This window comes from Halictus rubicundus, chromosome 2 (genome assembly GCF_050948215.1).
Source record: "Halictus rubicundus isolate RS-2024b chromosome 2, iyHalRubi1_principal, whole genome shotgun sequence".
Lineage (NCBI taxonomy): Eukaryota > Metazoa > Arthropoda > Insecta > Hymenoptera > Halictidae > Halictus > Halictus rubicundus.
In genome coordinates, this window is record NC_135150.1 from 24,173,875 (window position 1) to 24,199,603 (window position 25,729).

General features: G+C 43.4%; 1 protein-coding gene across 1 annotated transcript in view; it reads right to left on the bottom strand.

Annotated features, from left to right (window-relative positions):
- The window catches only part of Sfl (N-deacetylase and N-sulfotransferase sfl), a 230,607-nt gene extending 207,044 nt beyond the window's left edge, over window positions 1-23,563 (bottom strand). The window contains exon 1 of the mRNA XM_076806140.1: window positions 22,582-23,563. The gene's annotated coding sequence lies outside the window, so the exon portion shown is untranslated. The remainder of the gene's footprint in view (window positions 1-22,581) is intronic.
- Window positions 23,564-25,729: the final 2,166 nt, after the last annotated feature.

The window sequence follows — 25,729 nt, forward strand, 5'->3', positions numbered from 1 at the left end:
CTATTTGTGTCGGTAACGTGGTCACTCTACCTTATCGCGAATCTAGGAAGTCATGACTCTTAAATTACTATCAATTTACAGAACAATAAAATAAAAGATGTGGTTCGGCAGAACGATTGGTAATGCGGTCCTCCACATATTTAAAAAAAAACAATGCTATACGCAGTGCCAACATAAATTTGCTACGCGATCCTCTGTCGAATCCAGTGCCGCGGAATCGTCAAAACTATCCGCGTTGCGCGGTGCAATTAATTCCGCCTAATTTTCCCCGACATGTCGAGCGCGTCGGGTGAAAAAGTCTTGTTCGACCCAGCCGTCGGGTTCACCGGAACGATCAGAGATTTTTCCGAAGAATCACCGCCGGATTCCGGATCGTGCCAGGTTGTATAATCTTCGGTTCGTCGGACGGTTCTTTCTTCTGGCGGACAAAGGGCTCGTTCGCGTGAGAAACGAAAAGACACTTAAATTCGAGGGCGTCCGATGAAATATCGAGCTTGTATCCCGTCAGCTCGATTTGACCCTTTGAAATAGCCATCGGGAGCGGGCCGATAGCCTCGATCGGGAAGTGAACGAGTCCCCTGGTCCGGTAAAACGGAAAAAAGGCTGGGAAAGGAGGCCAAGGAACGAGAGAATGGCGTCGGATAGAAAAAGAGAAACACAGCTCGACAGCGGAGAGAGAGAGAGGGGGGGGAGAAAGAGAGAGAGAGAGAGAGAAGATCGACCCAAAAGAAGCTGCGAGAGGAACACGAAGGCAACACGCATACCTGGCGTGCATCGACTACCTGCCCTGGGTTAACTCAGCTCTGCCACGAAGCATCATGCTTCGTGGTCCCCTGTTGTGTTCGTCGCCCTCTCGGTCGTTGCCTCGTCGAGCAGAACCGAATCGAAGAATTCGCTGACTAAGCCGAAGATCCAGGACCCGTTCGATCCCCCATCGCGAAATTTTCCACGGTTCGCAAGTCTTGTTCGCACTGAATCGCGCTTTTCCCGCGATTAACCCCGCGATCGAGAGACTCGACTTCTCTGTACACCGGGTGTCCCTTTAGTCGAGCACTATTGTCCCGATACTTGGCCCGAGGATCTTACAATTTAATCAAATCGGTTCTCCTTTGAATTTCCATCGTGACAATCGATGGCTTCGACAAATCGAAATTTTTCTATCCGCGACACAAAAATAATGACGAACTCTACTACGGTCTGTTTTTTAAAATATCCGATTTGACATTCCCGGAGAATTATAAAAATTGTCCATTTCACTTCTCCTTAAGCCTTTGCACTCGAAACTATTTGAACTCGAAAAACAGACATTTCTAGCTACCTAGATGATTCTTTTTCATTTTAGGCATACGAAACTGAAGCAGAAAATATTTTGATACAGTAATTTTATACACACGTTCTTCAGGATGAAAATTGACCCAATGTCTACTTCTCGTATCGGTGTCTTCCGAATACAACCACATAATTAAAAGCTAATTGTAACGTGCCAACACATTCGTTCACGACTATAAATAAAACAGAATTTGTATTATTATAGAATAATAGAATCTTTCGCGCAACTCGTCCGAGAAAGATATGAGGGTTAAACACATACTACGAAACTGGAACAGGATGCTATTACAACAGATGCTATACTTTAGCTCTCTTCTCTCGAAGAACAGGAAATTAACGCCTGCCGTTTCACATATTCCAGGATAAACCTAAAATAAATAATCATCGAGAACATCCGAGCAAAATCTAGTTAACAATTGACAGGAAGCCACACCACTCCACCAGGCGGCCGTTGCTGCAAATATTCTCAGGCGTCGCTGTGAATGAGTCTCTAAAAATGTAAATTTAATTTAGCGCATCGTCGGACAGAGCTAATGGAAATTACTCCGAGAATCTTTGCTAAAAAATGCGAGAACGGGGGAGAGAGAGAGGGGGGAGAGGGTGAGGGTGGGAGAGAGACCTTCATGCAAACTCGTCGAGCATCGTGTACTAATTTGCGGAGATTGATACATAAAAATTAATTTCCACTCCGCGGAATTTCCTCGAATAAACAGAGAGGGGGGGGGAGAGGGGGAGAGTGAGAGAGCCAAGAGAGAAATAGAGAGGCATTATCGTGTTACTCCGATTTTGAAAATACTGTGCCAGGCCGACTGCGAGAGAGACTGGCAATTTGCTAATGAACTTCAATCCTTAAATAGAACGGAACCGCGTCTCCGTTGTTAATACGCGTCCCCCCTCTCCCCGTTCCGGGGCGCAAGAGTCGTTACGAGGAATTAGTTTAGAAAACAGGAGAGTAGGATGCTCCCCTGGGAACAGGCTGTCCTCGGAGAAGAGTAGAATCGCTGAACAAGATAGAACACAAGACTCGATTACCCCTGACGAAATCACGGGTCCGGGGTCAAAGTGGCCAGAAAACCCCGGTCTCTGGCTCTTCAGCGTGGATTTGCATGTAGAGGGATAAAACGTCGCCGGCTAGACTCCCCGAAGAAGGAAACCATTCAAACTTTTCGCATCAAGCCGCCACGAGAAACTTGCCGAGTCGAAGATGACCCTGAAAGGAAGCTGCCCTTCGAAAAACCCGGGAAAAAGGTACCGAAGAACGCGGCAAGAAACTTGAAGACTGCGAGCCGCTCTCGAGCGTCCAGTTACTGTAAGACGAACGCGTTATTTCCGCTGTTATTAGCCATTCGCGAGCACAAAGCGAATACTCGGAACGATCTCTCCCTGTTCTAAGTGCGGAAACGTGCATGGGAATATGTCGCCAAGAGATCGTTAATCCTCATCTGATCGTATTTATTTCAACATAATGATTTCGCCAAATTTTGTAACCGCTGAGTTGGCAATCGACGTGTTAAAGGGTTCAGAGCCAAGACTCCGTAATTCACGATAAGGTAGAGTGACCACGTTACCGACAAAATTAGACGGAAAATGGTTTCACGTGCATCCACTTTTCGTCCTTATATGAGAATACTTTTCGCTGGGAAAGGGCTCATTCGAAGGGGGAAGGTTCTGACGAGATTATGCAGATATTTGGTAATATAAAAGTTTTTATGCCATTGGATGAGTTTTCTGGATGAAATCGCGAGTAGCCAGAAAACATCTCCGGCTACAAATTGAGCGATATTTCGTCTTGATTTGACTCTGCGAAATAAAGCCAAAAACTTGAAGCACGTTTCTGGCGTCAGAATTATATCGATGATATCGATAATATAGAGCAAAAAATGTGACAAGTTTAGTCACGGACTTAGGACCAGGATCAAGACCAAGACAGATCTTAAGTCAGTGTCTGAAGGCTGTGAACGAAAATTATACAGCAACTTGGCCCTTAAGCTGATCCACGTGGTTCACAATTAACAAAATAATATACTCTGCGTGCCTCGCAAGAAGTACCCTGACAGGAATTCGGCAGGAATGCGACTGCAAGCCGTCCGAGTGGGTCATTCCACGCGAACTTTCGGTTCTAGCCGAATGATTGGCTAAAGTGTGTGACGTCAAAGCCCAGCCATTGTGTGCTAGCGGAGACCCTTCTTGCCATTGTTGTGAGGCAGGGACAGTACAGAACACACTGTTTACCAGTGTCGCCAGATCAAGACTTGTTCCCCCACTCTAACTTCCCCTTCTACCGCGCTACTCCCCACGCTTCCGCCTCGGGCCGGTCACGTGACGCGTTCCGTCTGCGTCGCGCATACTCCGAGAGAGAGTGAGAGAGGGTAACTTTTTCCCCTCGATTCGTGCTCCCTCCCCTCATCTGGCGACACTGCTGTTTACTCGGAATCGGTATAAAATGTATCAAAGAAATGTAGAGAAACGGATGGGAATTAATTGAACATCGTCAACGTTCGAGGTTCCAAGTATTACCATAAATACATTATAGATGAGCGAGAAATGACCTTAAAAGGAATGTACCCTTCAGAGAAACATACTAAAAATGTTCAAAAAATCCTAACAAACTTGAACAGCCACCTGAAATTTTCGTGTTACTGTTACATCAACATGGACGGGTTATTGACAATTCCTTGGCGCAAACAGAATTTTTAGAACACCTCCGCGGAAACACGTCCGAGATTCGTTAGTGGGTGATCGTTAATTAAAATGGACATAAGCGGCCGTCGTCGCCGACGGTTCAAGGTTGGGATTAGCATAAATACATTATAGATGATCGCGGCTAATATTTGCGCTGCCGCGTTTCTTTTTTTTTCAAGATTTCCAGGCGAGTTTTAATGATTGTTGGGTAAACAGACGGTGACGCAGTTTTCTAAACAACCGGGTCGAGGGCGGATTACTGTATAAATCGATTCGCAACTTCAAGAACCCCGGGAAGTCACGTTCCTGCGATAAATCCATTCCGCTGTCTCGAACGCGAAACTTGGGACACGCGGCGCTCTTATCAAGAGAGAACGAATTGGAATGAGTCATGGAACAGTCTGAAATAGCGTTCACAGAATCGCCGGTAACCCGTCGCAGGGGACGCACCGTGTTATGAATGTTTTACCGTAGCCAATTACCACAGTGACGTAATCCGTCGATGATGGAACTCTTCGCGTCGGCAACAAGACTGAACTCGAATCGTTCAAATCCTAGCCAACCGAAAGGAGAATGTCGGAATAACTTATCCCTTATCAATACATAACGCCCGGAGCAAAGTTTAACCCTTCGATTTTCTAATATTTATTTTTTCCACAATTAACAGTTTCAACATTTGACGGTAGAATAGTTGTTCCAACTATTATATATTAAAGTGGGGTCTTCGATAAGTGTTCCAGAATATTTTCGATTTTCTTTGGATACCTAACCCTTATTTCAAACCCTTATCAATATTTTAGGTATCTGAGCTATCTAAGATTTGGACAGCTCCTCAGTTTTTAAAAGTCCATAATTATTAGGACCTTGAATAAGTTCTCGCTGTTTCTTTTACAAAATAAAAGCTTTATTTAAATTATAAGGAACAAAAACATTTCATTCAAAGTATTGCCCATCACTAACGACCACTTTCTCCCATCTTTCTGGCAGTATATGAATTGCGCGTCGGAAAAACGACATGTCTTTTGAGGCTATCCAAGAATCGATCCATTTTTAGCTTCTTCATAAGAATGAAAGCGCTGGTCAGCTAGGCCATGTGCCATCGAACGGAATAGGTGAAAATCAGAAGGGGCTATGTCAGGTGAATACGGCGGGTGGGGTAGAACTTCCCATTGAAGCGTTTCCAGGTAGGTTTTCACTTGTTTTGCAACACGAGGCCGAGCGTTGTCATGTAGCAAAATAACTTTGACGTGTCTCTGCTCGTATAGCGGCCGTTTTTCTTTTAAGGCTCGACTTAAACGCATCGATTGAAGTCGATAGCGCTCCCCCGTGATAGTCTCATTCGGTTTGAGCAGCTCATAATAAATTACACCCTGCTGATCCCACCAAATACAGAGAAGAAGCTTCGAACCATGGATATTTGGTTTTGCAGACTATGTTGATGCATGGCCGGGCTTACCCCACGATTTTCTACGCTTTGGATTATCGTAGTGTATCCACTTTTCATCGCCAGTCACGATGCGGTACAAAAAATCTTTTCTTTTCTGCCGTTGAAGCAGTAGTTCACACGTGAGAAAACGCCGTTCGACGTCTCTCGGCTTCAATTCATACGGTACCCAATGTCCTTGCTTCTGGATCATTCCTAAAACTTTGAAACGTTTTGAAACAGTTGACTCATCTACTTGTAATGTTTTTCCAAGTTCTGCTAGCGTCCGACATCGGTCTTGATCGAGTAATTCCTCCAACTTTTCGTCTTCAAATTTTTTCGGTGCGCCAGAACGTTCTTTATCCTCAAGTTCAAAATCATTATTTTTGAAGCGTCGAAACCAGTCTCTGCATGTCGTATCCGACAAAGCATTGTCACCATAAGTCTCGACAAGAATTCTATGTGCTTCAGCTGCAGATTTCTTTTGAATAAAGTAGTGCAATAAAATTCCCCGCAAATACACTTTATTTGGCACAAAAGTAGACATTTTCAGAACTAAGAAAAAATTGCTTTGTTTACACTAAAGTGAACTACCATACACTGAAATTTAAGGTTAGATACACTACTACCTTGCATGTGTGTTACCATTCGAAATTCCACGAACGGGGTACTGCTATTGCCATTTTTGAAGAAACAGCGAGAACTTATTCAAGGTCCTAATACATTATATGTAACGATTTTTCTTTTCTCACTCTGTGCATTTTCCACTTGATCTTTCTAGCAATTGACCGATTATTTTTTCAACGAATAATGATGGACTTACGACAACGTATTTTCCAGAATTGGTCACTCTTGTCCGCACCGCGGCCAGTCTGCATTTTCGAAGCTGCTTCATCGAAATCCGTAGAATTTCTACACCGTTCGAAGTATATTTCCTGACAAGGCGAAAAGTTTCGAATCGTTCGGGATTTTATTCAAACTCGGCGGGTATCGAAAATCTCGGCACAATGTTGAACGAGTATAATATCGGAGCGGCAAGCCCTGTAAATGTTTGAGGTCTTCAAACTTTCGAAAGTTCCGAGAGTCTCTACGAACTAAAATACTTGCATTGTGCAGGCGTTTCAATGAGTAAGGGGATATAAAAAGATAGTGTTACACGGATCACCGTCAAAGTCACCGCTCGTCGACGAGAATCGTGGAAATCTCCGAGACTTTTCAAAGCTCAAAGACCTTCAGAATTTAGGAACTGTTAAGAACCGTTCAATCCTCTCGAAGTTCTGAGATTTCCTACAATTTTTTCTTAGGATTAATTGAACACGTTTCTCGGAAAAGAGTCTATAGATTTATCGATCCTTTCTCGATGAATCGTCTTTCAGCAAATAAAAATCCACAGTACATGTGTTAATCCCTTGACATATAATATCGAGGCAGACTCGCGATGAACACGAGTGTCATTCAGTTCTTTAAGTCGAAATAAAATTCAATTCTTCAATATTTAAGCATTAAACTAGGCTTTGCAGCATTTACGCAGAATAAAAATTGTTCAACAAGACCTGTTCTCAAGATACAAAATCCACATAAACATTTATTTCTCGATCACTCTAACGAGTGAAAAGAAATACAGTGTTTACTCGATACATGTCCAAAACGCGGGTCCAGCCACGGACATATATCGCCTAGGAGATTACTATTGTTTGATCCACGCGATTTTACACTCATCGGCTACCGAGGTGTCTCGAGCTTCTTGGGGTATATCCTGCGGCAGTGGGGGTAGTTCTGGGACTTTTATCGGCTAGGCATTTCGGACATATATAGAGTACACACTGTATTTCGGAACAAGAAAAAGACTTTCCTATTTCGAAATAAAAAGCGTTATCTTATATCGAAATAAAATTGTACATGTTGACGGTTATCCCCGCCGCGACGGGTCACGAATGACCCCGGCACAGCATACGGGGGGGTTATAGCGTTAAAACTAGAGTTAACCCTTTGCACTCGAAGCTATTTTAACCACAAAACGAAACATTTCTTGCGACCTAGAATATTTCAATATTATTAAATACATACAAATATGTATAATATATTGTAAGAAAATGTGCCGTGTTGCTAATGACCTTTGATGTTGAAGCAACATTAAACAATTAAATTATATACATAAACCAATTTAAAAATTTTTAAAATATTTTGAATAATGATACAGCAATTTTTAGTGGTGCCTTTCACCATTCGAGTGCTAAGGGTTAAAAATTGAAAACCTTTCAGAACCGTGTTCGAAACTGGAATATAGAAATCGGAACCTGACGAAAGAGAGTAAGTATCGAATGCGCAAATCTCGAGTCTGTGTCGCGCAGTGCAGCGACTGGTGCAAGTGCACCCGAGAAAGGACTGTCGGAGGTCCAAAGACGCATCTCGGGCGTCGCGTTTCTCGAATTCCGAGGAACTGGGAACTGGGAACAGCGAAGGCAAATGGCACGCGAATATCCCCGGGTCCATCGAACGCCGATAATCCGCCATAAAGGCTCGCGTCTTCCGCGCGAAGCATTGATAACGAGATTCGACCGAGTTCCAAAGATAATTGTCGAGAATTCGGCGAACACGGGTACACTTAGACCGACCGAGGAATGCAGTTATTAAGATCGCCGGCACTTACCGATCGATCGCCCGAAGGATCCGCGTCCTCCGACGAACTTCACCGCCGATTGTGTCGCGATCGGTGCGAAATCGTTCTCGCGTGTCCTTTCATTGAAAAGGAACAAGAGCAGACGGGGTTATCGGGGGTCGAACGTAATTCAATGCGATATTCGACATATCGTGAACGATGTCCGAGACGCTATCGGTCACTGGGCCAAGGGAAACGAATAATTGCAACATTCGACGATTTGCAAGTCTCTCTTGTTCCACGGTTTACTTAAAAATAATCGCATTAAATTTATACAGTTTGCTATTTAACACTAGGTCTACGGGACCCGTCATAATGACGGGTTCTAATATTTTTAATTTACAATTATTAAGATTGCAGGTCCCGTTCGTTCCAAGGTTTACTAAAAAATAGTCACATTAATTTTATACACTTTGCAATTTTACACTAGGTCTACGGGACCCGTCAAAATGACGGGTTCTAATATTTTTAATTTACAATTATTAAGATTGCAGGTCCCGTTCGTTCCAAGGATTACTTAAAAATAGTCACATTAATTTTATACACTTTGCAATTTTACACTAGGTCTACGGGACCCGTCATAATGACGGGTTCTAATATTTTTAATTTACAATTATTAAGATTGCAGGTCCCGTTCGTTCCAAGGATTACTTAAAAATAGTCGCATTAATTTTATAAACTTTGATATTTAACACTAGGTCTACGGGACCCGTCAAAATGACGGGTTCTAATATTTTTAATTTACAATTATTAACATTGCAGGTCTCGCTCCTTCCACGGTTTAGTTATAAATAGTCACATTAATTTTATACACTTTGCTATTTAACACTAGGTCTACGGGACCCGTCAAAATGCCGGGTTCTAATATTTTTAATTTACAATTATTAAGATTCTAAAGACACATCCGTGTGGAACTATTTAACAAAATATCTTTGGGTATGTGTTATTAAAATAAAATGGCTAAAAATTTGGGCAGCACATTCTTGATATTTTTATAAAGTAATATAAAAAAGTCACTTTTAGTACTCCGTAAACCCAATGTTAGAGTACACAACACAATATCGAATTCAGTCCTCGATTCTTCGCGACGTCTGCTTGAATAAGAAATTTTCCCCGATCGTTTTTACAACAACAGTGTGTCAGCACTTGAAATAACGTTAACTTAATTCCGTAATACCTGTTCCGATTAAACGTCACTTCTCAGGAACAAGTTTAGCGCTGAAAATAAAGAATCGACGGGTGAAAGTGTTTACCTGCAATGAAATCGGCTACTTCAATCGAGCAATCGATTGAAATTCCAGACTAAATTATACCTGTTTGCGGCTAATTACTACAGATAAACTGTCTCTAATAACCATATGTAACCGATCAGAAATGCTTACAACCGAATGATCGCGATACTCGCCGATTTTTAAAAATCGTTTCCAACAAAAATCCTTCTAGAAACGAGAGAAAAACCCTTTGTCGCTGTTCGTTTTTTCGGAGATAACAAGAGCACTAATTGCCCTAAGTGCCGGCGTATCGTCCGAAAAGCGGACCGCCGAGTGCCACAGACGAATTAATTCCGATGAAAGAATCGTTTTATATTGCGTTTCAACGTGTCGCCCGGCTCGCTTTGGGGAATTAGCCTGACAGACGAACACGCATCAAAAGTGTCCGCGTTTGTTCGCTAGTTTAAAGAGTTCCGTGTAATTCCGATAGCAACGAAAATTCCGGAAGAGCGGGGGAAGGGTGGGTCAGGAAACAATCGGCGGGGATTATGTTCGCCGAAGAGGATTATAAATTTCGCAGGCAGGAAAAAAGTTCGGGAGGAAACAGCGACACCGTGTTATCCGACAAGTTTTTTCTGATCCCTTTTAACGCGCTCCGGAACACGCTCGACCGTGATATCCGGACGATTTTATGCTTCTACCCGTTGAACGTTTTGCACACTCCTGTTTACTCCTCCCGGTAATGAACCAACAAACCGGCGGCGGTTGTTCGCCTCCGAAGATCTTCTCATTTTTGTACACGCGAAAATCGACGGAATAAACATAAAGTTACAAGCCGTGAAATTCAATTCGATGAAAAAAAGCATTCCGAATTAAACGGTTGATCGGTTTAAAAAATACAGAAGGAACGAGCGGGACTGAATTCGGTTAAAAATACAATGGTATTATTCCAGCCGGGGAGTCGAACGTTATTTTTATTGAAATGGTCGTTTTCAGCCGATCGAGACGGACCTTGCATCAAACCATTGTTCCGGGACGGGAATGTTACGCAAATAGACACCCGGGGAATATTTATTACCTGGTTAACTATCTTTCATCGATCATGCGACTTCAGAACCTGTCCGCGGATGATTCTACGCAGGACGCAATTTCTTACGTGTCGATTAGAGTTAATCGAGTCACGCTGTTTTCCTCGTGGCTGCGTGAATTAGAACCACTTTGTCCTCAACAAGTTCGTAAAAGAACAAGAAATTGTTCGTACTTACAATTAGTGGATTCTGGTTAACCCTTAACCGAGGACTCCCAAGACCACAACCAATTTTCTGTACCCTAACTGTCGCTAACTGTCCCTACTTTACTATATTCAATTTTTGATATATGTCAACAACACGGTTCCCAGGCCTCTTGAACTTTGTGGCCCTTCATGGGGATACACCACGGTAGTGGGGATAACTCCGCGACGTTTATCATCCAGACCTTGGCGACATATATAGAGAAATCACTGTGTGTACGATAACTGCAAATATCAAGTTCCTCGAATATTTTATTTAGTCTTAAATTATATACTCAAAGGCACCTGAGAAAATTAAAATTAAATTAAACTTAATATGATTAGTGAAAATTAAACCTAGTAGGGGAAGGTAGCCTAATTTGGACCATCGCCTAATGTGGACCACTATGATATCCAAAGATTGGTGAAGTCTTTGTGCGATTTTGGATAGGCACCTTGTTGTACGTAGATATAGACGAGGTTAATGCAATCGTGTTTGTGAACAATGTTACATTGATAGAAGAGTTATTTGTTTGACTAAGTAAAAAATTAGTTATTTCGACGTCAGAGTGAAAGCCGTTAATTCAGCTAAACTTAAGTAATTACAAGAATTACTATATCATCACAAAGCTTACTTATTTATCTATAATTTGCAGTTACAATTTTGAGAGGTTATGTTAGATTTAGGTTTCTGTTACGATATCAAACATTAAACATTAAAAATTTGTTCCAATTGTCGTTAAGAAAGCTAATGGTCCAATTTAGGAAACTAGAGGTACAATTTAGGAAACCGGTTTCCTCATTTGGACCGATGACACGATTTTTTTAATAAATTTTTATAAATGTCTCTTCAAATTTAATAGATGGTATTATTTTGAAGGTACACTTAGTGAGTTTCTTTTCCCCTACCTAATTTATATTGACACTTCTTATGTATCTCTATATACTGAAACATATAAAATTGGTCCAAATTCGGCTACCTTCCCCTATGATCATAACCTGAGTAAGCACGAGTTAACGTGTTCACCAAGAGTACGAATTCGTAGAGGGGGTTAAGAACGAATGATTCTCGACACGTCCGCCGGTCGCAAAGCGCGCAGAATTGCAGAAGTTATTACGGAATGATTAAACTGGCCGGCTGCCTCCGATAAATTTCAAACACAATCTAATTAACCGCATCAATAATTTCTTGGGGCGATCCTTCAGCAGATAGAAGTTCCGCGCGGCCAGCCAATTCCGATAAGTACATTCATTGCTCGGTTCCATTTGTATTGGAAAATTGTTCGGCCACGTCCGTGCCGTATCGTATCCAACGGCGGAACGGAAGTTTCCATCTTGCCCCGATATTCCCGAAGATCATTACGGATAACTTCTCGAAACGTATTTCGCTTGGCGAGCCACATTTCATTATCGACGCTCGAATCACCAACGAGGCCCCCTCCTCCTCTTCCCCCTACTCCTTCCCCCTCCTCGTCGTCGTTTCCTTCGGCGTCTCTCGACGTCAATATCAAAATGGACGCAGTTTACCCTACAAGGGCTCGATCCCGGACAGAATGCAAATCAAGTTGGCTCCGGGTGCATGGCCGCAGAGCAACGAGCCGCTTTCCAGAAACCGGCGGAATGCCTCGCGGACGCCATTCATTTTCCCTGGCCTAGTGGCCAACAACCGCGTCCTGGACGCCGGCATTCTTAATCAATCGCTCTCTTACGCTGCCGTTTTCTTTCGCAACTGCGCCAACTTCGGGGACACTTTGTCTTCAATAATTAGCCGCGAGAGAACGCGCTCGACTGCGGGGCTCGGTTATATGTAGCTCTGGTCCAGTAAAATTGATCACCGGTGCCGTTCAATTTCTCAATTTTACCTCGCACGGTGGCTCCTTTCAATTCGATACATTTATCACGTAAAAGAGCCACGTTATTTTGTTATTTTATAGCGAAAATTAATCCTTGTGATTTTTGTCCTTTTCATGAGAAAATTACATCGCCGTTTCGAAGACACTTTGTCTTCGATAATTATTAATTCATTCGGGGGAGGCTGGTGGAACTACGAGCATTCGCGATCCGCGCGACCGAGCTCCGAGCGACACAACAAATCACTTTTAAATATTCCAGACGCGGAGAACAAGGTATTTCGAGCATCCCGCGTAGGAGGAAAGCCCGGCTCGCCGTTTCCAAGGGTTAATGGCGGCTATTTTCCGGTGGGAATTCGGTTTTTCCGAACATTTTGAAGCGCATCTCCCGCGGCTCGGGTAGCGCACTGAATGTTTCATGCAGCAGGGCCCCGCTGTTGCCCAGAAACCGGGGGAAATAGATTTAATACCGTCTCCCCCCTCCGTTTCCCCCTCGCTACTACACACAAACTACAAACGGTGTCTTAAAGTTTCCCTCCCTTGTCCCGCCATTAGCATTCTCTCTTTCCGACCTTACCCGGCGATCTTTGTCTCTCTGCCCTCGACGGAGAACCCCGCAGATGTGGAATTTTTACTACATCTCCGCAGTGTAGATCCCGAGCGAGGGTTCGTGCGCTGTATTAAAGCCGAGCGATGTTTAAAGCCGACCTCGCCGGGGATGTTCTCTCGGCAGCCTAGCCAACGACCCGAGACCCTCCAACACAACCGCGCAAATCTTCCTCTCGCAGATTTCCATTCCGATCGATCGATTTTTCTCGATTTTTCCATCTCCTTCTCTTTCTCTTGTACAGGGTGTCAACAAATTATATGTCCCGGCCACCTTAGCGCGATTCTACACCTACGATTTGGTGGAAATTGACATAAAAATCTCACCGCAAAATTGACCTCGACCTTGAAAATCAAGGTCAAAAAACAACAATTTTTTTTGTTTAATCGTGTTCTACTGGTCATAACAATCAACTTTGTGAAAGAAACCATGGGTCGCATTTCAACCGTTTTCTTTTTAAAAATGATGTTGCATTTCTTATAATTTTTGCAACTTCTTTCTTTCATTCTGTAGTTAGAGAAATACGAGTATCGTGATCATGATAATTTCATACCCAACGAGATAGCTTACTGATGGTACCCGCTGTATGATAGTACGCTATTTACTTATATATTGGCGGTGGGTGTAAAAAATTTACAAATAAAGAAGCTGCAAAAATTATAAGAAATGCAACATCATTTTTTAAGAGAACGGTTGAGATGCGACCCATGGTTTCTTTCACAAAGTTGATCCTTATGACCAGTAGGACACGATTAAAATAAAAAAAAATTTTTTGTTTCTTTGATCTTGATTTTCAAGGTCAAGGTAAATTTTGCGGGGAGCTTTTTATGTCAATTTCCACGAAATCGTAGGTGTAGAATCACGCTATGGTGGCCGTGACATATAATTTTTTGACACCCTGTACACTTAGGACCTAGGGTAGTCACATGACTTTTGCAAAGACAGCAGGTCGGTAACTGCTGTATAATTTCCGTTCACAGCCATCAGACACTGACTTAAGATCCGCCTTGGTCTCGATAGCACTCGAATGGCGACTGTAAGGCGCCACTAAAAATTGCTGTATCATTGTTCAAAATATTTTTTACATTATCAAATTTGTTTGTATTTAATAAACTTGTAAAGATTTCCGAACTCCACGAGTAAATTGCACCATTTTCGTATGTACAGTATGAAAAAATATACAGTAAGGAGCAAAACTGAGTCCACACTAGTTGAAACAACATAACTTTTTTTTAAATTAGATCAAGTGACCAATATCGGTGAAATGTTCAGCATGGATATAATTTATTCGAGCGAATCAAACACATTCTTTAAATTTTCAACACAGGCTCAGATAAAAAAGCTGAAGAATCCAACTTTTACTATTTCTTTTGCGATTCCGACCAATTCAAATTTTTTCCAAAAATTGTTTACACCTCGTCTAATAAACTAATCCTTCTAACTTGTCAATAACATTCAAGTCATTTGATCTAATTTTAAAAAAGTTATGTTGTTTCAACTAGTGTGGACTCAGTTTTGCTCCTCACTGTATGTACGAGGGAAATATTCTAGGTCGGAAGAAATGTTTCGTTTTAGAGCTAAAATGGCTTCCAGTGCAAAGGGTTAACACATCTTGCGCGGGAAGCGACTAAAGTCGTTCATCACGGATTATTGATGGATTATTGTTATCGATGGGTTTTTGTGATGTTTTTACAATAAAATCGGATAGACATGCGTTGCAAAAATACAAAACGTGCGTTGCAAGAATGAATGCAACACGGCAAGACTTTGGCGGCAAAGTGCCCGTGCAAGATGTGTTGTTTGCATTTAATGAATTACTAAACACTTCAGTATTGTACGGGTAAACTGCACCATTTTCGTATGTACAACATGAAAAAAGAAATATATATAGAAGGGAAATATTCTAGGTCGGCAGAAATGTTTCGTTTTGGAGTTAAAATGGCTTCGAGTGCAAAGGGTTAATGTAGTGACGAGTAGGTTACAAAGAAAACATTTGGTCTGTTCAGCGAGACATCTGGAAAACTTGCAATACAACTACTGTATAAATTTCTATAGAGAGAGGGCATCATAAATGTTGTTTTATCGTTTAATGCGAGGTATGTTCGTTCATTGTACGGTGTCACCCTACTCCGTCTCTCGGATCGCGATAATTGACAAACGTTTTTGTACACTGCGGATAACATAGAACAGAGACACACATTCCATCGATTGAATTCATCGGAATGCTGGCTGCCATTGCAGCCGTTTTGTATTCGAACCGAGGGGCCTGGATGGCCAGGCATTCCCGGAATGAAATTACTCACACAACATCAAATTCGGTCAGCAGAACTCGATACGTCCGTCTGATAATTCGGAAAACTACGGGTCACATCCTTATCATAGTTCTCGGAGCGTGTGTGTGCGTTTGTAGACAATATTCTTTCTGATTCTTTTTAGAAATCAGATACATGTAGATTTCGAGCGCGAAGAAGCGGTACGACAATTTTCTGTGATTTGCGAAAAGATTAAAGTGTCTTATCGGGAGCTCCGGATGGAAATATTCATCAACAAGGAAAAACGGCGACCTCTTATTGCTTTAATGTAATCTGTACGTGTTGCAAACAAGCGGAGATTACGCAATCTCCTTACGTAACTCCGTAAAGGAAACTCGATGCGTGTTGATCGTTCGGTATCGATCTTTCGTCTCAAAATCTGGACCGAACCAGAAAAATATTTATAAAAGCCTGCCTTGCAACTGAAGATAGGAAAATTTCTTCCTCATTTTAATGAAATAATCTATGAAATTTTGGTGTCGCATCAAGATTTGTGGTCTAATCCGTTGTAAGATTTGTTAATCAAATTACCCTCTCATTCTGATTTTCGTAGAATAATTTACAAAAATTTTGATTTGCACAAATATCTGCGTTCCAATTATGATCACTCACTCCAGCACTCCAAATTCCAATAATGATCATTCGTAGAGCCCTTATATCTCAAAATAAAATTGATAAGACCAACATAGACTGCTTAGAACTGCTCAGAAGTCTCAATATCCCAATACGAGTATTCAAACTGTAATATTTTATGCATGAGGATACAAGGAAAATTGCATGCATCATGCATAAATAAAAAAATTTCGCCGTCATTGTAATATTTATGGAATAAGCTAGCAAATTTAGATTTTGCATAAAGATCTGCAGCGTAATTAAAATTGTTCACTCGTGCATCGATGAATAATGCAGCTTCAAAAAATGAGAAAACTGTGCATACTAATTCATTTTTTCGCATCCACCGCATATTTTTGGAGTAGCCTATGAAATTTCGATTTTGCAGGAACATCTGCGGTCTGACTACTACTCCCTCTAACATTAATGAATTGTCATGCATACGGATCTAAAATATGAAGAAACGTACGCAGATTAACCAAACTTTTCTGTCGTCTCATTATGATCATCCACTACGATTATGTCTATTCATTTTAACCCTTTGCACTCGAAGCTATTTTAACTCCAAAACGAAACATTTCTTCCGACCTAGAATATTTCCTTTCTATTTTTTTTCATGTTGTACATACAAAAATGGTGCAGTTTACCCGCACAATACTGAAGTGTTTAGTAATTTATGAACCCTTAAATGCATGAGTGGGGTCCCCGCAAAGGACCCCACTGTTGGATTTTGTGTTAACATTTTTAGCCGCGCCATTTGTGAACTGAGAGTTCAGCTATTTGCTTCTGTCAATATTTAGGTTATGTTTAATGTGTTTACAGAAATAAATTGTTGCTGTAATCAAAGTTAGCAAGGAATTAGGTAAGCGGGGTCCTCAATGGACCCCATGTATGCATTCACGTTCCTAATATTTAGTTTACCTATGCGCTTAAGGGTTAAATGCAAACAAATTTAATAATGTAAAAAATACTTTGAATACAGCAATTTTTAGTGGCACCTTACAGTCGCCATTCGTGTGCTAAGGGTTAACACGAATGAATGATCATTCGTACAAGGCATATTAACCAAATTCATCTCTGATTCCAATTTTTTTTCTTAACCTAGGGAATTTAGATTTTGCATACAGATCTGCAGTCTGATTGTCTACTCTGATGAATACACACGCAGCTCCAAAACAGCATGCATGTGAACCAAATTTTTCCGTCGGTCTGAGTTGTTCTCGGTAGCCCATAAAATTTCGACTCTACGTGGAAATTTGCAGACTAATAATTTTGACACCGATGAATAATTCTATAGCTTGTATATCGGAGATCAGCGAGGCCAGTGGTTCCGTAGAAGCGGAGAAGGTAGTGCACAGCACCCTCCGCGAAATGCCGGCAGTAAACCCCGAAATAAGTATTCAGCCTGTAATATTTTATGCATAAAACAGGCGGCCGCTAGAACTCCAATACCTCGGGGACGGAAGAAGAGCTCTATGGCCCCGATACTAGGCTGAACTTGGTCGGCAATTCCTGACATTGTCTATTCCTGAGAGGCACTCGAAGCCCGAGACCTCGGTCCTCGGAGCGTTCCAAGAGAGGCTCCGCTCGGTCCCGCTCGCTCCCCGGCGCGCGTTTCACCGATTTTTCCCCGGGTAGAATCGAAGTTACCCGCGAGAGGTCCTCCGGCTGATGCATTTTTCATAGTCGAACACAGAGCGTCGTCGGTGGCCGGTGTTGAAGCGTCGCCCACCTAATTTCGCATTCAGATTGTCATTTTCGCGTTACAACGGCGCCTCGCGTCCCTCGTAAAAAGAACGGGCGGGCTGTTGTCGGGGGTCGAAGGAACGGCTCGATGCTGCGGAAACTCTTTAATCTCGAGCCACGAGGAGAGAACCTTTTCTATGCAAAGTACAAAACGTCCGTCGTGAAACCGTTCGCCTTAATGAGCGGTGGTGGTCCGGTCTACGTAAAAACCGGCCCTAAAAACGGCAGCAACGAGTGCCCGGGACGCGAGCCGAGGGGTCTAATAACGAAATTAATATCCGTGTTCCGCGGTTAATGCGACGAGCGTCGCGTTATTAGCGCGGAATCGAACGCGCGGGGCCGACCACGCGGAAAAAACGCCGCGAGCACGGATACGCGCGGCCCGATAACGGAAAAGATATCCGCGCGCCAGGGGGATCGTTTCGGGATTTAATAAGGCCCCGATCGATCGACCGGCATGTTACAATGTATAATTTGTCCGGCGAGCAATGCCGGAACCAGGCAACGAGGTTACCAAGCCTTGCCCGAGGAAAAACGACGCGCGCTTTCTTCGTGAAAGCCGCCTGCTACTTCTCGCGCCAGGCCTAGCGGTAGGTTTTTCTTCGTGGCAAATGCGTGTGTATGTATATGTACTTCGAACTCGAGGATATCGGCCAGTCATGGTAATTACGCGGACCGTTTGCCCGTTTCGCTTGTAAAGCATTTTTACCGCGATCGAATTCCTCTTCCGAGTTCGAGGGGGCCACTTTCGTAGCTGACTTTCGCAATTTTGTTTAGAGAGACGGGTAAACGAACGTTGTTGGAATTTTTATACGCGATGCTATGGACCTTTGGCAGTGTGAAGATATTTTTTTTTTTTTTTTTTTTTAGTGTGACAGTGAAGTGGTTTTCTAGAAATATTTTTTTATTGGAGCTATTGCCGCGGTAGGTCCCACGCTTCGTCGCTGCTGCTTGTTAAAAAATCAATTTTTGGTAAGGGGACGGTTAAACGAATGTTCTTGAACTTTTTGTACGCTATTCTATATACCCTCAACAGCATGAAAATATTTTTATTTTAGTCGCCACGATGCAATAGTTTCGTAGAAATATTTTTTTTATTGAAACTGTTGCAGCGATCGTTCAACCAATTTTTAAATTGAAGACAAACGAACGTTCTTGAACTTGTTTGCACGAGAGAATTTATTTTGACCGCAACAATGCAGTTCCGTAGAAATGTCCGACGTGTCGGAACTATTCCGCCTAATCGTGTTCGCTGTCCTCCGAGAGGCTCTTCTGTTGCCAGATTGATCCGGTGGTATCGCATAACAATGTACCGCAGAAGCAAGCAAATACTTTGAGCAAAACTTCAATTCTGTTTGATAATTGAGTTCGCGCGGGAGCCGTAGCAATTATCGGAGCGCAAAGGGTTAATACTGTTGGAAACAGGAGTTGGATCTGGGTTTCGCGTTACAAGAACAGCGGTTGTCGGGTTTCGGAATGAGCGAGATTGGAAGAGGCGCTTTATTTTCGCGTAAATAGCGACTTACAGAACGCGAGTGGCTCGTTTCGGTGTATGGGAAGCATTTAAAGGATCTTAAGAGGATTACCGACCAATTTGTCGCAATTTGCTCCCTTTGTGATCTCCGCTCGTCAACGAACCCACCCCGTGGAAAGTTACTTCGCCCGTAGAATATTAAAGCTTCTCCGATTTTTATTTTACCCCCTTGCAATCTCCCGAAGCACAAACTTCGAGTGTATTTTATTACCGGCTCACATTCCCTTACACAAATGCCGAATGTAAGATCGCATGCTGCGCAAACACACGATTTTCACTCGACCATAGAAAATGTCTAGTCGTCGTGTAAGAGATCTCTCGCAATCCCCGATGAAATAACAGAACATTAGAAATTGTAATAGAAACAATAGCGTAACTTCTCCGGTTTCTTCGCGGCGGCGGCGGCGGCGGTTTCGCGAACGCGAAAAATCCACGAGTCGCAGAACCGATAAGTCGCGGAGGGCCCGAGGGCACGATCACAATCGCGTACAACGGGTTGCACACGACGGGAATAACGCTACCAGTTTTTCCAGCCGGACGTTCATTCGAAAAACTAACATGACGCAGCCGTCGATCCGTCGAGCCGCGTCTTTTACACGCGCGGCGATCGCTCTCCGAAGCTGGCCGATCGTCACGATGCAATTAATCTTTCCGTTCGTTTCGTCACCACGTGACATCAGCCAACGCGAACCAGCGCTGGTATCGAGGATGCAACGCTGCCGCATACAAATATCCTGTTATGGATGCTGTTCTCCCGATGTTTATTGCTTCCCCCGCATGAATAAAAAGGCGCCGGTCTAATCTACGACCGCGACTGCTGAGCTTGCAATAAATGCGAATCGAAACTATTTTCAGACATGAACGACACCCCGCGTTACATAAACCATCTTTTCATCGAGTCGAACGTGTGCGAACATTTCCTACTTTATGTTTCCTCCGATAGCAGAAAAATTAACTCCACGGAATTACTTATGAAAATCAGAAAGGAGTAGTTAAAGCTCACTTTGGTTTTTGCTAAAAAGCGACTAATTCAAATATGAGATAAATCTCATGCTAAGAATTCACAATTAAAGAGCTCCAACTTGTCAGCGATATTTACTCCTACGATCAGAGTTTTCCAAACTATTGAGAAAAATCAAAAAACAATCGAATCTCATGCGAAGAATTAACCATTAACGCTCGAATGGCGACTGTAAGGCGCGACTAAAAATTGTTATACCATTATTCAAAATATTTTTTACATTATTAACCCTTTGCACTCGAGTGGTGACTCTGAAGCACCACTAGAAATTGTTGTGGCATTATTTCAAAGAAATTACAACAAATATTACAATGTATTTGTTACATTACAAAATTTGTATTTAACAGATTACTAAACATTTAAATATTATATGCGGAAATCGGATCAGTTTCGTATGAATAAAATGAAAATATTCTAAGACGGAAGAGAATAATTTAGTTTTAGAATGAAAATAGCGCCGAGCGCAAAGGGTTAAATTTGTTTGTATTTAATAAATTACTAAACACTTCAGTGTTGTACGAGTCAATTGCACCATTTTCATATGTATAAATATTCTAGGTCGGAAGAAATGTTTCGTTCGGAAGTTCAAATAGCTTCGAGTGCAAAGGGTTAACAATTGAAAAGCTGCAATTTCTCAGCGATAATTAATCCTACGGTCAGAATTGTCCAAACTATCGAGATCGAAAAAATCAATTACGACCAGAATCTTTGCGCAGTGTATTGCTCATTTGTTATCGAGGTTGAAAAACCTCGGCGAACGAAACATCAACTGTCCCTCCCGCAGATAAACTCTCTAAATATAAAGTATGACGATAGTTCGCGCCAATCGAATTACAAATTATCTGAAGACTGCACGACCCAGTAAACCATAGGAGTACATCATTAGAGTCAGGCTCATCATTTCATTCATCGTGCGGCAGCATTTGAACGAGCCGACAACATTCGCTTCAATGGAATTACGATAACAGAAAGACGAACTTAAACAAATTAACGATAACTATGCTTGCGCGTAACAGCCTTGAATCGTTTATGCATTCACTGCGTATTGCCCATTTCCGCCAACTCCACTCGCTACCAATTACACAGTTAAATAAATTACGGGGCGACACGAGTGACATTTCAAGCTTTACAGAACAGCATTTTATTTCCTAAGTATTGCGCACGGTGGAAAGTATTTTTACATATTCAGGTGATTCAGCTGTCCATTAAATTGTTGATTTACAATCATTTTACGTTTTTACTAATACTTGTATCTTCTTCGGAGTGTGAATTAATCAATTTCGTGCTTCTGGGCGGATTTCGTACATTTTTGGAGAAAGTGAACGGGCGAAATTGAATGCAGTAAGCAAATTAAAAGAATATAAGGATATCGACATATTATTTTCAATCGATCAAAAAGATTGCAGAAGCAGGCATTTTTATTTTGCATAAAGAGATCTACTTATTACAGCTTCCATATAATAACCAATTATTATACATTTGAATGGGTAAAAATGATCAGCCTATTTCTCATGTCCTTATAAAGTTCTCAAAAATGTACAAAATAATGAATTAATATTAACAATGCGTAAGGTGGCTTTAAACGGCTGAACATTGAAAGAATTATTCTCCTGTAAAACGTTAGGGTCCTCGCTGTTAGTATGCCAAGATGTATCTTCAAAATGTGACTGCATAAATGGACCACAATTTATTGATTTAAATTGTTCATGAAAAGGGGGTGGAACTGTTATCTTGGCAGCCATTATGCAGCTTGAAGCATGGAGATTCAAACTCGAAAAAATTGTCAGTACTCTCCCAAGAGCTAAAAAAGAAGAAATACACAACAAAGTGAAAATAAGGAAGCATATTTCGCGGTATGTCGGTCACCGGTGACCGACGCGTAGCGGAGCCGTGACATTGACCTGTTGAGACGCCCCCGCGTCAGAAATTCGAAGAGGGGGTGTAGGTGGGGGGGGGGGGGGCGTAAAAACCGTGGGGAAAATTGCGTCAGACAGATAACAGAGAGCCGGGCTGGCGATACGTGCAGGCATTTAAAAGGACCGCGCTTGTTTACACTCGGCCCGGCCAACGTACACACATGGCTCTCCTTCTTTTTGCGAGCGAGAGAAAATTACGCCGACGGCGAGACGCCGCTCCGCTCCGCGCCGCGCCGCTGTCGGGCTCGGCTCGGCTCGGCTCGGTTCCGCGCCACGTTCCGAGCGTAGCCGCGCGCAGAGACATCTCTGCATGCGGGATTCGGAGCGCGCGCGAGAAATGCGAAAATTTTCCATCGGTCTTTTCGTCTATTATACGCTGCTCGGGGGACAGAGTATAATGGCAACTCACCGGCAACGAGGCAGAAGAAGAAGAACAAGAAGACGCGGAGTAGGAGGATGATGATGACGAAGAAGATGAACAAGAAGAAGAAGAAGAAGAAATAATTCCGGCGAGCTCGAGCTGGTCCAGGTCGAAAACACCAGTCGTCCGCATGAAGCCGAGTTTCCAAGAAATCTTTCCCTCTCGTTCCCGGGGGTCAAGATTTGTTGTCGAGTCCCTTTTGTGACCTCCCCTTTTCCCCTTTTTTCCCTTCCGCGGCCGTGAACGATGCTCCTCGCTCCGTCCAGCTGGATCGCGTTCGCTCCCTCTCCGTTTCACCAACAGGGACGCACACGGCAGTGTTCCCACTCGTTCCCTTTTGTTCTTTCCGCGTTCCCTGTCCTCGTCCCTCGCCGAGGATGCACGAGTCTCGGGCTGTCACGCGACGTAACGTACTTTACGCGCGACCACGGACGTGTCTTCGAACCACCTTCTTCGAGAGCAAACACCAACAATCAACAGAGCACACAAACGAAAGAATAGAAACAAAAGGAAGAAAGAAAGAGAGAGAGAGAGGAAAAGATGAAGAGATTCGGTTCTCGAAACGACACGAGAACGAGCGTCACCGGGTCCGCGATACAACCGGAGCAGCAATGCCTCGGCTCATTTTTGTCTTTGGAGGTTAGGTTCGTACGGTGTCTGGCGTCTGTTTCGTTCGCATCGCTCCGTCAGGAGCCACGGGGAATCTGCCACGGGTTACGAAAGCACTGGATATGTCGAACCACGGGCCGACCGACACACACTGACAGCGGACACGCACTCCCGACCCGACTAGCACGGCAGAACCGGCGAAAAACTGCGAGAAAATCCAGCCATGCTGACTGCGCGACCGGCGTCAGACTGCCGCTAGGACAGAGCGGGGATTCAGTTGAGTGGCATTGCCCGACACCGGCCGTCTCCCCTCCCTCTCGTCTCGTCCCTTCGCCCAGCCCCACCAACGATTCCCCAGCGATTCCCCTAACGTCCCTTCGACCCTTCTCGCCCCACCGCCGCCACGCGACTGGCGTTCTCCGCGTCCCGCCGCGAACTTCGCCGTGGTACGCCTATCCCCACCACCGCGGACACGAGCACCGCCGAGCGTCACCGTGGACAGACGAGGAGAGGCGCGCGCATCACGCGCGAACGAGCGGGACAGATGGAACGGGAATGCGACGCATGCGCAGACTATCAGTCGCGGCACGCGGTCGCGCCCAAACGCATCGTTTCGCGATCCTCATATTGATGTACTACGCGCTTGCACTCGCGGCGAGCCGATTGCGGCCCTCGCGAATACCGAGCGGCTCGTACGTGAGAGATGAACGAAGCAGCTCGTTAAGAAAACGCTGCCGGGGATGAGATACGGGAACGACGACGACGCCACCGACGCGCCGCGCCGCGCCGGGCCGGGATCTTGCTCTTTGAAACGAACCACGGGTCCCGATCGCATGCCATTGAGAACGGAGTAGAACCGAGAGTCCCCGAGCGTTGTTGCTGTTTATTCGTATGCCACCGACTGGGCGGGGTCCCCTGGTAAGATAATAACGATCCCTCGGTTTTTACAGAGCATGTCGATCTAAAGGGGACTGTTGTTGCACCGAGACGAGCAGCTAACATTTTTCTCGGATTTAACTGCGGATAAGGTCACCTCCGGCCATGATTGTTATCTGTGCGTATGGGTATTTGTTTCGGGGCTCTTCCGGGGGCCTTTACTGAATCGTGAGATAAATCGTGTTTTCTTTGTATTTTTGAGGAATTGTACATTTGGCAAGGTAATGTTTTTTTTTTTATAATTTTAACCCTTTCAGCGCCGGAGACCGATATTGCGAGAAAACTCTATCTCAAAATAAATTTATATTGCTTTTATATTGCTTTAGATTGCTTGCTTTTTATATTGCTTTTCGTTTGGTTTTTGTGAGCCCTTTTCCAAACCCTAGTAAAATCGTGAAATTCGGCCGGTTATCTTCGCATAGGCACCTCTTTTTCGCCCGGCACTAAAAGGGTTAAAGACTGTTGGTAAACTAAAAATTATTTTTCAATAATACTATTCTCCAATTTCAAAGACACTGAATATAATATGAACGTTTGATTTATGTGAGCAGATTCTTCTTGCCCATTCTGGGAGCAACAACCCCAAAACTGCTGACCATTCACAATAGAAAATGCGTAATAGAAAACTTTCGTGGGGCACATTTTTTTAATTTCTAAGCGAGTCACCTGAAGAAGCCTGACTTTTGGCCGAAGTCGAGCTTCACCCTAACCAATCGTCCGCGCGATTGCGAATTGTAGTGCGAAAAATGCACGCGAAACGCGACGCAAGCTGGTTTATTTGTTGGGAAAATATAATATCAAGCTTATCTACGTTCGACATACAAAAACGACGGTGAACGACGTCGCTGTCCGACGTGCCCGACACGCAACGCCTTCTGCAAACAGTGTGTAAGTTGGATCGCGATAGTGCCACGGGAGCGCTCGCAATTTTTTCCCTTTTTTTTCGAAAGTCAGCGTCGTCGGAGTGAGCAGGACAGAGTTTGGTTTACGGTACGACCGAAGGGGAGCTGATCCACGTGGAAAAATAAGGCGAAATCTTTTTTTCCTGCTGCCCTTTGTCCGCGGGAAAAAGTTTCGCCGAGCTGCCCTGCTGTTGCACCCCTCGCGCCGCCGCAACCCCCGGTCGCGAAAATAAAAATTTTATACCCTTTGCAACGAAGCTTTTGTGTTAAGAACGGTCCATGAAACTTATTCCGGATTATTGGACTCGCGAATGCTTCTCGCCTTACGAAACGTAATCACTTCACTAGGGAGCTTTGCGCGAGTTTAACTATTTTCTGCCTGCTTCCCTCTCACCGGGATTCATTTGTAATTTATTGAGGGTTTCATCTGTATACGAGTCGCGTTCTTCAGGCGCCTATGACTACGTTAATTTTACCGAGAAATCCTTTTGCACACATATTCTACAACACTTATAGGGGATACTAGCCGAATTTAGGTCTAGATTGGACCTGATTTATAAAATCACAGTTAATTAGCACCATTCGTAGCTCTGTAAGTATTTTTCTTTTCAAGGATATACAGCTAAATCGGATTCAAATTATTCTTCAATTAATACTATTATTAACTCGTGAAATATTTTTCTTCCAAA